This window comes from Macrobrachium nipponense, chromosome 25, assembly GCF_015104395.2.
Source record: "Macrobrachium nipponense isolate FS-2020 chromosome 25, ASM1510439v2, whole genome shotgun sequence".
NCBI lineage: Eukaryota > Metazoa > Arthropoda > Malacostraca > Decapoda > Palaemonidae > Macrobrachium > Macrobrachium nipponense.
The window spans coordinates 28242875-28256626 of NC_087214.1; positions in this window are offsets into that span (position 1 = coordinate 28242875).

Sequence of the window (13752 nt, forward strand, 5' to 3'; positions counted from 1 at the left end):
ACTTTTATTCTGTCCCAGTTTCCCCTCCAGCGCTGAATGACCTTATGGGTCTCAGCGCTTGGAAGCATATGATGAATGACACCTTCTTTTACAACTTAACTGAAACACGAAGCCAGTTTCCAGTGACTAACAGAAGGCCTCTAGAGTGAGGGCCTTTCCACTCGAAGGCGCCAACAGGTTCCCACCGACCGAATTCCAGGCGCAGTCGAACACTCGTCCAGATTCCAGCTCAACGTTCCAGGCAGAGGAGAATCGTGAACGAATGTAATCCAGCCGTGATTCTCAGTGCAGGATTCCAAGATCTGATTCAGGGTGAAATGGAATATTAGGAAGAGGAGGAGGAGGAACAGTGGAAAGGAGGAATAGGGAAAGAGAAGGAGGAGGAGGAGGAGAATGAAAAGGACAAAAGAAGAAGAGTAAGAGGAGGTGGAGAAAAAGAGGAAAATAAATGAAAGACTGAAAGGAGGGGAAAAGGGATCTCTCTCTCTCTCTATTAAAGCTGGTTTAATAAGAGCGCTAATAATGATACAGAAAACTCGCCAATATACAAAGCGCTGATTCTTTCTTCTTCTCCAGAAAGAAAAATATATGAGATCTTTTTCTCTCTTCGAACTTTGCAGCTGGAATGTTTCATCAAACATCTCGTCAACCATTTTTGTGATAACAGCCGGCGACTTCCAAAGGAACCTCGAATTATTTGCAGTTAAAGAGTTAAAAAAAGGATCGGTTGCTGGGAAAATATTGGACTTCTTGAAATGAGGAGCGACATGAAACTAAAATCGAAATAAAGGAAAAGAAAAAGGGAAGTGACAGAGAAAGATAGAAAGAATAGAGATGCTAGGTACCGCCAACTGGAAAAACAGCGGTATTTATAGGATGCTTCTTCTTCGAGAGTTTAAAATCTCTGGATTCTAAACTATTTACTATTTCATTTCTTTCAACAGTGGCACGTTTTCTTTGTGTTTTTAGTGTTGTTAGTACTCATCGCATGTGCACTGTAAGCACTCCTATAGGTACTATATAGTCTAATCAGTTTCATTCCTCTGGCATTCCTCAATAGTGACACCTCCTTAGGGGGTGAGTGCCGTTAGTAAACTTCACGTGGGGCACTGTAGCCATCACTAAACGTTGTTTGCAGCGTCGCTTCCGGCCCTGACTGCATCTGAACTGTTTAGCCTTTTACTTCACCTCCATTCCCTCTTACTTTCTTCAGTTTTGCTGTTCAGCCACTCCAATCCCTCTTTTTACTATCTTAAGCACTGAATGGCTGAAAGCTGGCACCCCCTTACCCCGAGTGCTTGGCTTTATAACTTAATTTCCGAAAATCAAATCAGCAATGGGGGGGTGGGGGACGGTGATATGACTCGTTTTCATTGAGCATAAAACCTCGGTCGGGACATTCATTCGGCGGTTGATTTGATTTGATTTGCTAAAATTCAGGCTGCCCACCCAACCACTATTCGCCTGCTCATCTGTAGGTTCGCAGAGAGAGAGAGAGAGAGAGAGAGAGAGAGAGAGAGAGAGAGAGAGAGAGAGAGAGAGTGTCCCATCCTCCAGGCGTCTAATAATTAATGTACTGAAAACTTCTAATACGTTGTAGACCAACTCGACATCTCAAACTCACACCGCCTTCTCTTCGGAGTCTGGCTGTCTTGAGATGTTGAGGCAAAACAGGGAAATATGATTTCGGTCTTCGCTATGTTTTCCACTCGACAGAATTCGGCGAATGCTCTGTATCATCCACTCGGTTTAACCGCCTCTTTTCAAGTTCGGGATCTACAGTTATCTCCTACGAACGAAGGCCGCTCGTGGACGGAAGGAAGGAGGGATTAATTTATTTTCACCAGAAGCAAGTTATGAACCTCTGACTCTGAAACTCTGACCCCGTATGGGGATAGTGCCGTCAGTGCACCTCATGCTGTGCAATGTAGGCATTATTAAGGTTATTTGCAGTACCCCTTCGCCCATAGCTGCGACTGCTTGGATTTTCTTTCACTGTACCTCCGTTCATATTCTTCTTTCTTCCATCTTACTGTTTACCCTCTCCTAACACTGCAGAAGGTTTCCCTCGTGTTACGTGACCTTCCAAACCTTTCCACTGTCAGTTTCCGTTTGAGGGCTGAATGGCCTTAGTTGCCCCAGTGCTAGGCATGCGTGCCTGAGATCTATAAATCAATCAATCAATCTGAATCTCTGAATAAGTGTCTCGTTTGTCTCGAACTTTGGTCCAAAAGGTTCGGTTGTTGACAACGGAGACGTTTAGGAGAAGCTTCGATGGGAAATGTGTTCAAGTTTCAAATGGTTCGTTTCGTTCAGAAACTAGTTTTATTCCAGGCCAATTCTGTTGGACTTGAATTTATTCATCATTCTTTCCTCATTCAGTTATACATTTGGCGTATTCTGATAAATTATAAAATGATAGCTGGTAGATGACGCATTAAACTAAAAAAATCTTATATCTTTTTATTTCATGACTAATTCCATCATAAATCTTCACACGTAGGGCTCCGAGAAACTTTGTGTTGTAGCCGTTCGAAACAATTTGTGTCATCTTAGGAAAGCGCTCCATCGATGCCTGGCGGAAGTTAGGTCGATAGAGGGCCAAGTCTGTCGGAACAAACTCTTCTTTAAATCAGCGAGCGAGATCGTCGGAGGTCGTATAGGTTTGGCATCTTCAAGAGGTTTGAGGTAAGTTCGGAAAAGAACATGATCCTTTTTCAAAAACTGAACTTTTCCTTCTTCAGAGATGATTTCCTGGTGTCTGGAAATTCGTCACTCGTCCGAAGGTGCTATCGTGTTTTTAGGATAGAAACAAAAAGCAATTTCTCTCTCTCTCTCTCTCTCTCTCTCTCCCTCTCTCTCTCGTTTCAGGTTCATTTTCCATTGCAATCAACAGACCCCATGATGGTTCATGTGCAAACGTTGCAATTTTCTTTTTTTATTATTAATAGTGCAGGAGGGCTTATGCCTACTCCTGAACCTTCACGAGAGAGAGAGAGAGGACGAAAAGAGTTTTGCTTGCATCGTTACCCAAGCCTGTAACAGTTTGAGAATTCCCAGTTACTGGAAACGATCTTGGAGGGAAAAGTGTGGCTTCCTTTATTTATGAGTTTACAGTTTTTTTTTTTTTTTTTTTATCATAGGATTCCCCTTGCACTCTTCCTCCGTCTCTTTAAGATGCCGATACGAAGGCCTCGTACGTTGATTTCAGGAGAATTTGGTTACACAAACGGGGCCCTATATCACCCTCATTTTCCCCCGTAGGAGGGTAATGCATCACTTAAGGTTCTTTGCGAATGCCTTCGGCCCCTGGCTGCAACCCGTTTCATTCCTTTTACTTTACCTCCATTTATATTCTCTTTCTTCCATCTCACTCTCCTCAGTCCTCTCCTCAAAGTTTTTCCGTAGTGTAACTGCAAAAGGTTTTCCTCCTGTTACGCCTTACATACCTTTTACTGTCAAATTCCCTTACAACGCTGAATGACCTCATAGGTCCCAGCTCTTGGCCTTAAGCCTAGATTCTATACAGTTCTATTCTATTCGCCCTGATTTCCTCCTGGCCTCGATCGCGCGTTCTCGTTAGATGAGATAAATTCTTTCAAAGGTCTAAAATAGAAGGTTCTCAGATCCAGCAGTGTGAAGGTTTGGTATTAAATTAACAAAATATTTATTTCTTGTGCTTTTCGTTTGTTTTTTTAATACAATTTAGAGCTTAATTTTTAATTAAATAACTCAGTGTGTTTTTGACTTGAGGCAATGACAGCATTCTGTCTCTGATAAACGAAATAATAACACATTTTCATAAGAATGACTCTGCATTAGTAATGCTCTCTCTCTCTCTCTCTCTCTCTCTCTCTCTCTCTCTTCGTCTCTCTCTCTATCTCTCTCTCTCTTTGAACCAGAAGCAGTTTTAATTTTCCGAAGCAAAAGGCCTCTTGCATGTGAGTGTGTTTTGCAGCCTCACAGGATAACCCGAGAGAAAGGAAACGGCTGGAAACCCTTCATTTGAGTCTTGCGAAATGAAGGGATTTCTTTGTCCTGCTTTTGCCAAGGAAAGAGAAATAAATTAATAGATTTACTTTCGAAGTCCTCCAGGACTTCTGGATTCAATAAATTGTTTAAATGAAAATGATTTATTGGGTAGTGTGGCTATGGCTTTTTGCATGTGAATAATAAATATTATCATGGACACGCGGATGAAGTAACACTGATGAATATCTGGAAACGTGTTCTTGTGACATTAGATGGTTTTGGTATAAGACTATTCCTTAACAGATTATTATAGCCTCTTTTTGAGAGAGAGAAAGAGAGAGAGAGAGAGAGAGAGAAGAGAGAGAGAGAGAGAGAGAGTTCCTCCTTAATTAAGTGGCAATCATTTGAGCTGAAGTTCATCACCTGAAGAGAGAAAAACAAAAAATTGAGTAATTTTGAAAATCTGGATCCGAGAACTGGAATGGAAAAATAGTTGTGTAAGAAATCGGTCATTCGTTTTCCGAATGAGAGAGAGAGAGAGAGAGAGAGAGAGAGAGAGAGAGAGAGAGAGAGAGAGAGAATCTTTGGAAATTAGCTTCTTTATAAACCCATGATTATTCTAAGTAGTTGTCATCGTTCTCCACTGACGGCCGTCGATTTTGGTGTCAAACATATTTGTGACAGGTTTCCATTAGGTTTGCCGACGTGTGTTGGTGACGTGTTTTATACTGTAATGTTGACGTACTTTGGAAACCTCAAACCCAACAAAATCCCTTCGTAACTCCGATTCAATTAAAAGTTGATCATATAAAAATATAATTTTACTGTTAACTTTGTTATAAAAGTTTAGCTTTAATCAACGTAGCCTGCAAGTTAAATGTTTTTTAGAAACTAACTGTTGATTAACTTGTGTATCTTGTTTTGTTAATTTTTGTTATTCAGTTGAATGCTTTCTTTTTGTAAGCTGCGAACCAATGTTGAATATCTCTGGGAATTTTAAGCATTTTGAGGGTTTCACATTTTGTTACTTTGGATTCACAGAAATCACCTCAAATATTTTTGCAATTTAGTAATGTTATGATTTAGAGAGTAAGGTGATTCTCTCTCTCTCTCTCTCTCTCTCTTCTCTCTCTCTCTCTCTCTCCTCTCTCTCTCTCTCTCGTCCCCACCCTGGAATACCAGAATTAAGAAGTATTCTCCAGAAGTTCTTCAGAGAGGTAATATATTAATGTTTTATCTATTGGCAAAACACATGTCCATTGGGACCCCCCCCCCCTCTCTCTCTCTCTCCCTCTCTCTCTCTCTCTCTCTCTCTATCTCTCTCTCTAACTTCACCACTGGTCATGGGTTTTTAATTCTGTATCCGTTTTCATAACTGGAGTTTAAGCGTGAAATTGTACTGCAGAGGTAAAACCAACACAGGAAGCAGAACGAAATCCAAATGCTGCTTTGTAATTCTCTATTCGACCTTTAAACTGCTTTTATATTTTAAATGAGGAAAAGATTAATTGGAACTAACTGTGGGAAAATAGAGAGAGCAGGGAGCTCCTGTAATTGAAAACCGCCGAGAGCATAATGGTTCTGTAATTACTGGAGTTGGGAACCTTCCGTGAAATGTGCGAGAAGAAAATGAAATTCGCTCAGGCAGGACTCTGCCAAAATCATGCTTTTTCACTTTAGAAACTGATGGAACTTCTTTCATAATTACTGTTGGGATTCCTGTTGAATGACATTTGAAATATAGGTGTTTATAATGTTTTAGATTACCTTTGAATAAGACAGGACCTATAGACAAAGTTCTCTTTGTGGATGAAAGGAAAGACAATTGGAACAGATCTGGTAAAGGTGCATCCGTACTACTGAATAGGCCTAGGAAATTTCTCGAGTCAGAATATTCTGAGTCTTGATGCTTTCTTGTTTGTTTGGTTTGAAGTGACTCATGACGCGTATTTCCCTATTCTGTTTAAGTGTGTGGTTGCTGAAGTGTTAAGTAGAGATAAGTGTTATTTTTCAGTAATAGCTTTCTTTACCTTCTACCAACATTCATCCTAAAACATCAAGGGTCAAGGTTCTAAATATTGTTTCTTCTGGGATTCAGATTTCAAATGAATCTTCTCAACATATGTGAACTTTTGTCATTCCTCTTAAACGACCAGTTTCAGGAGAGTCTCTCTCTCTCTATCTCTCTCTCTCTCTCTCTCTCTCTCTCTCTCTCTCTCTCTCTCTCTCATGCAGACCTGATTCTCTGTCGTTCTCCCCCAGTGAGCATGAAAGGTTTTCCACCCTCAGAGATATGTTCGCCTATAAGGGATTAGGAATAATGATTGTCCCTCGAATTGGAAGCGTGGAATCAAAACTCTAATTGCGAGGGAAGGGTAACTAAAAAGGAGAGAGAGAGAGAGAGAGAGAACAGAATACCACTAAAATGATTTATCAGGAAAATAATGGAATCCTGTTTTAATTCTGTAATATATGATTTGGTGTAGTTTTGGCTGTCGTGAAAGGGTTAAAGGGTTATAAGGTTTTTGGTTAAATTTGATGGGTTGTCGTGACTATGGCGTTTGGACCTTCTGATCTTGAGCGCTGAAGGTCAAATTGTGACTCCTTTTCTTGGGCGTGGGAGCGTTTCCGTTCAAGTAGGATTTGTCTTTCCTGTCCGGGTCTTCCTGATTGGGGAATCTTCCTTCGTCCTCAGATCTCCTGCAGCTTCGTTTTGATTCCTTCCAGAAGCTTTGAAGAATATTCATTTCGTCATATCAGTGGCTGGGATTATTTTTTCTACTTTGTTTATTTGTATTTGTGTCAATCGTTTTTTCTGTGTAGCAATTGGGGTTTACATTACCTGTCCACCTTCTGCATAGCAAATAATAATGGGTGCTAATATTGGTGGTGGTGTCGTGCAATTAGGGTTAACATTTTCTCTAGTGAGTGGATGTACTCGTCATATTCGTATACAAAAGCTTATGGATATGTGGGAGGGTTCTCGAAAGTTTCTCTAGTGAGTTATGAAAACGGAGACCTTCTTCATATCCTTAAAAAGTGAAGTATATCTTAGTTTAGCCAGACCACTGAGCTGATTAACAGCTCTCCTAGGGCCGGGCCGAAGGATTAGATATTTTAACGTGACTAGGAACCAATTGGTTACCTAGCAACGGGACCTACAGCTTATTGTGGGTTCCGAACCACATTGTATCGAGAAATAAATTTCTATCACCAGAAATAAATTCCTCTGGTTCCGCATTGGCCGAGCCGAGAATCGAACTTCGGACTACCGGATTGGTAGCCGAGCGCGAAATGCACTCGGCCAACGAGGAACTCCTCATATCCTTAGATTAAAAGCTTACGGATAGATGATATTTTTTAAAAAAAAAGTTTCTCTAGTGAGTTCTTAGAAAGTGGATAGCTTCCACGTATTCGCAACAAAAAGCTTCTGGATACGGCAGGTCTTCTCTAGTGAATCCCTAACAGTCCCTCCTAACTTTAAACCACAATATGAAAAACTCTCTCATCCATAGCAGTTTTACAGGACTTTAGTTTCTGGTCGCGTTTCAAACACGATTGGTGACCAAGATTTGATGGCAGTTTGCATGATAATCTTCTGTTCATTTCCATCTGACGGATGACCCTGTGGATCTGGATACTGCATATCTGTATATTGATAGTTTTTTGTCATACTTTTGGTTTTGGGTTTTTCTGGGAAGGGAATGTTTTTCAGAAGTTGGGTTGTTCGAAATGACCTTGGTGGAAAGTGTCAGCTCTCGGAAAAATTTAGGTTTCTTTGGTCATCATCTGTAAAGGGAAATGTGGACGGATTGTTAATGTCACTTGTCTGTGTATCTATCTAAATATGTATGTATACAAGTGTATATATATATATATATATATATATATATATAGTATATATATATAGATATATATATATATATATAATACATAGTATTTCGCTAAACCTCTTTACACTAATGACTTGACCATTGAATATCAAAGCAGACTGTTCAGTGCAAGATTTATTATATAATTTTTGTATGTGAACTCCTTATAGATTAGTCCACCCATTATTTATTTATTTACTTTAGTAATACCTTCCACAAAAGAGCTGCCTACATCCCAATCCGCTCTACTCTCTCATACAGACGAATGGGTCTGTCCATCTGATGCATAGTGGCCTCCCACACGAACACCAGAGAGCTCGAATCCATTGGAAAGGATATTCCTACTTTGCAGGACTTTATATAACCCCAGTCTCTTAAAGATCTCTCTTCTTCTTCTTCTCGGGAAAGTTCCTGCAGGAACCAAGCAATTGGTTGAGTGCCCAGTTTGCTTATTCTTTGTTGGACTCTTACTTATGGCCACATTCTTTATTGGGGAGAAGTTTGGTCTATCTGAGAGAGAGAGAGAGAGAGAGGGAGGGAGAGAGAGAGAGAGAGAGAGATTATTTTGAGCATAGGAAAAAGGTTCGAACACTATCGAATGCAATTTCGTACGTTTTCCTTTTTTAGGGAAAGTATTTAGTGAAAGTGCATTGGCAAACTAGCTGAAACTAATTGATGCTCTCTCTCTCTCTCTCTCTCTCTCCGTGAAAGGTTAAGTGAGAACTTTCACTGCTAGTTTTATCCCAATTTAACAGCGTGTCATCCATAGGCCTAATCTGTCTTTCAAGAAATACAAATATTGACGCCAATTCTTCTTCTTCCTCTTCTTCTTCTTCTTCAGAAAGGTCATTCTCATATATCCTCGAACTTTGAAGAAGAAGAAGAAATAAATAAAAAGGAGTGTATTCCATGAGGGATGCTTCTTACTCTTGAGACAAAGTCAAAGTCAAAGTCCGAGGCGGCGGCTTCCTTATTTTTGTTTGACCTCCGAGGAAGAGGAATTCCTCGCCAGTTCTCTTCTGCTTTTTCTTCTCTTCTTTTGTAATCGGAGCCTGAGTTTGTCTCTGACACTTAAGAATTTCACACGAATAGAAATGGGAATTTTCTTTCGAATTTGGAGGGGGACACTGAATGGGATTAATGGTGATAGGGATCTATTGAAAGAAAGGCTTCTAAAGCAATAAAAGTCTGGAGGTTTTATCGGATAAGTGCTACGTATATTATTATTATTATTATTATTATTATTATTATTATTATTATTTATTATTATTATTATTATTATTATTATAGTAAAGCTGCAACTTTGTTGGAAAAGGTATTAGAAATAAAAAGAAAAACAAATTAGGACAGAAAGTAAACTAAATTAAATTAAATTTCTAAGTTAAACTCTTGTCACCTACTGAAAAAAAACAAAAAAAGTGTGTAAAATTTTATTGCATATTGACTGCGATAGTAAGATCATTTTTGATTAGACATTAATGGATGCAAATGAGTTGTCAGGGAAGAAGTTAAAATATTGCAGGAATAGATGACCTAAGTAAAACCATCGCCATTTCGTGAGGTTCAAAGTTCTTCCCGTGATTCGACATTCAAGATAAAATCCTAGATTTTAATTTGAAAGATTTTAGACCACAGATGACTCCTCTGAGCCAAAGGAATCCCTCGGGATCCATAGAGTGAACGGAGGATACATTCCTCGCGTGGAATGACTTCTAAAACTAAGATTCAACAATAAGTTATTTCGGACATTCTCCCCCGTAGAGGTCGGAGTTCCTTGGTGGGGAGAAGGGAGGACCCTGCATCTTTGGTCTGGCAATGGGGCTGGTTTTAGAGGAGGGGGAGGTGAGGGGGTTAGGTGGGGTGAGATGATATTTGAATAGAGCAAACAGATTTTTTTTTTCAATTTTGTTTATACTGTTCTCGTCTGTCTTCATGTTAGCATTTTTTTTTAAATTACTGAAAAGGTTACTCATTTTCCTGCAGCTCTCTCTCTCTCTCTCTCTCTCTCTCTCTCTCTCTCTCTCTCCCCAGGAGATATTTTCCCAAGTTAATGAAAAACATAACCTTCCATTTGGAGAAGCGAGTCTTCAATAGGAGGAGGAAAGCCGATGAGAAACGAGGAGAATTATTTTGCTAAGAAACTGCAATGGAAAGGTTAGCAATGGTGGCTATTGAGGCCCTGAAAGAGATATTTCCTTTGGAAATTGTTCTTTTTCTCGACGTTGTATGCATCCCTCGTCTTTTTTTGACGATTATGTTGCAGATGAATTCCTCGGAATTCTGCAACTCGCCATGCAGCTGATAATATGACAAACGATAAAAAGATAAACTAAAAACGAAGCAGTATTTGGAGAACGATTACTTAATGTTCCGGGTTTTCGCTTTCGAGATCCAGTTGATAAGAAAGAGAACTTTTCTCCTCCTGTACGAAGGCAGGAGAAATACCCAGAGTTCATGAAAAGGAGGAGTAATGGAGATGTTTGATCTAGATTACTTCTCTGCCTTTTATTCGGCTCTCTCTCTCTCTCTCTCTCTCTCTCTCTCTCTCGGGTAGATGTGATAAGCGGAGTTCCTCAGGGTTCTGTCCTTGGCCCTCTCTTGTTTTTTATTTATATTAATGTCATTGATGTAGGATTAATTAGCAGGATAGCCAGATGTGCAGACGACACCAAACTACATGCTGCTTGGGAATGACGTAAATAGTGTAGAACAAGAAGAGGACCTGGAGTCATTATAACCAAGGACTTAAAATCCACATAAAAGGGCATAAAAGCTGAAAAGAAGGCACATAAACTAGTGGGATACATAAAGAGGCAGTTCAAATACAGAAACAAGGAAACTGTGCTACAGCTCTACACATCATTAGTTAGACCTCATCTTGAATATGTAGTACAGTTTTGATCACCAACACTCTCTGCTATGGAAGACAGATTCCTGTTTGCTTCCAGCGAATGTTTGCTCAAGAAAAATGATATTTTGGATGTTCTGTTACAGTCTGAGTAGCCCCAAACAGCAATTTCACTGAAATCGACTAATTTATATGCGTGTTTCATGTCAGAGGAACCTTAACATCCTATAATACTTGATTCAATAATTCTCAACTTCTCTATATATCAGGACTCGATGTGATCCATTGCCGCTTGCTCCAGAGTGTTAAGACTCGACGCAAGCATTGTGTTATTATTATTGTTTTTAAATGGGTAAAGGTGTCAGCCATTCCAAGTAAAGTTCACAAAAGAACGCGAATGAGAGAGAGAGAGAGAGAGAGAGATTAACCAAGGTAACAGTAATACAGTGTAATCTACTGAAAAACTTCAAAACTATGCATCATTAAATGTTGCTTTTTAATTCCTGAAAGAGTTACCAGTTCTAGCCCATTGATAACATTACCCTAGCGATGCTCTTTCCTTCCTGATGCCTAGGGGTACTAGACCCATGTGTCCCTAGTCCCTAGCCTCAGGGGTCATCCTTGTACCCCGAAATGGCATTGAAGTCGAGTGTTATAGAAGGACTTTGCTGCAACACGACGTCGCCTTCCTTGAAGTTGAAGTTCTGACAACAATTAATTCCTCGGGGCTGTGTCGTTGGTTCCTGGAGTGGTGTAGGGGTTGGGGAGGGGGGGGAGAGTTGGGGTGGTGGAGTGGGAGGGGAAATGGCTAGATGGATTGCTTTTCTGTTCTGGGGGCCGTTTAATCACCATTAAAATAGGAATCAAGAAGGTCATAAATAAGGCCGTTTCTTGAGGCATTTTGAAGGATGTCATCTGGCCTTAGCTGACGAGATTATCTCTCTCTCTCTCTCTCTCTCTCTCTCTCTCTCTCTCTCTCTATCTCATCTCTCTCTCTCTCTGTCATTTTTATTATTTTTATTTGTCTAAGAGTGAAAAAGGAATCCTTATGGGAGATGAGGCAGTAAACCGAAAACAACGGTAATGGAAATCGAAGTGGAAAATCTTCAAATCCTTGTTAAGGTGAAATAGCCCGTGAAGAAGAGCTCTCCAGGAGCCTCAGCTTTCACAGTGTGTAATATTTTAAAGTTTGTGAGGGTTTCTAATATTAAGGTTTTTCGATAAAACCTCTTTAGGCAAACAGTGTTTAACGTATTAAACCTCTTTAAAAAAATAAAACAGTTTTAGGATAAAAGTCTTGTGGTTTCTTAAACTAAATCAATAGTTATCTTACATGGACGATGTTGGATGCAGCTGTTGAAATTATCTCTCTCTCTCTCTCTCTCTCTCTCTCTCTCTCTCTCTCTCTCTAGGCCTACGAGACTACTAGCGCTTTACAGTAGGCTGAGCTGCTTATAACCTTGCTTATAACAGCGAGTTCCCTTCTTAGTGATCGTGTGAACGTTAGATTTAAGAAATCCCAGTAAAAGAAAGAGAGAGAGAAAGAGAGAGAGATTAAATACCATGAGAGAGAAAGCGCCATGCTGCCTTACCATGGTAGAAAATAAAACTTTTCTCCTTCGAAAGCAAAGAAAAGTTGGGAAGACTTTGACCTTACCTTACAGACCTTACATCTTGTTCGGGTTGCCCCAGGTCCCTCAGTGTGAGGCATCTCTAATGTCTACCAGAGAGTTGCTAGTACATCTTCCGGTATATTTTGCATCTTCCAATCTTGGATGGTCTGGGATGCAGCTTAGATATTTGTCGAGCTTATTCTTAAACACATCTACGCTCACTCCTGATATATTCCTCAGATGAGCTGGCAACGCATTGAATAGACGCTGCATTATCGATGCTGGTGCGTAGTGGATTAATGTCCAGTGTGCTTTTCTTATTTTTCCTGGAATAGTTTTGGGCACTATAAATGTACCTCTTCTTGCTCTTTCTGATATTTTTAGCTCCATGATGTTTTCGGCTATTCCTTCTATCTGTTTCCATGCCTGAATTATCATGTAACGTTCTCTTCTCCTTTCTAGACTATATAATTTTAAGGTTTGTAGTCTTTCCCAGTAGTCAAGGTCCTTAACTTCTTCTATTCTAGCTGTAAAGGACCTTTGTACACTCTCTATTTGTGCAATATCCTTTTGATAGTGTGGGTACCATATCATATTGCAATATTCAAGTGGACTACGAACATATGTTTTATAAAGCATAATCATGTGTTCAGCTTTTCTTGTTTTGAAGTGACGTAACAACATTCCCATTTTTGCTTTACATTTTGCCAATAGAATTGCTATTTGATCATTGCATAACATGTTCCTATTCATCATTACACCAAGGTCTTTAACTGCTTCCTTATTTGTGATTGTCTCATTATTAGGTCCCCTATCAGAGTTAAATACCATCCTATTTACTTCTGCCCAATCATATACTTTGTTAAGGTCTCTTTGTAGCGCGTTCCTATCTTCATCACAAGTACTTTCTCTACTTATTCTTGTGTCATCGGCGAAACTACTCACTACCGAGTCCTTAACATTACTGTCTATGTCTCCAATCATAATAACAAACAGTAATGCAGCTAAACACCCGTACCTTGTGGCACACCGGATATTACCTTAGCTTTATCCGATTTCTCATCGTTTGCAATAACTATCTGTTTTCTGTTGTGTAAAAATTCTTTTAACCATCTTCCTACTTTATCCACGATATTGTGTTTTCTAATTTTGTTCGCTAATATATTAGGGTCTACCTTGTCAAAATCTTTTGCAAAGTCTAGATAAACCACATCTGTTTCATTTCCGCTTTTCATAGTTTTGAATATGTTCTCACGGTGGACTAACAGTTGGGTTTGTGTACTTTTTCCGGGTACGAAACCAATTTGTCCTATATTAAACAAATTATTTTTTATTAAATGTTTCATAATATTTTTCTTCATTACCCTTTCATACACTTTCATAATATGTGATGTTAGACTCACAGGCCTATAATTACTTGCCTCTAGTCTTGATCCACTTTTGAAAG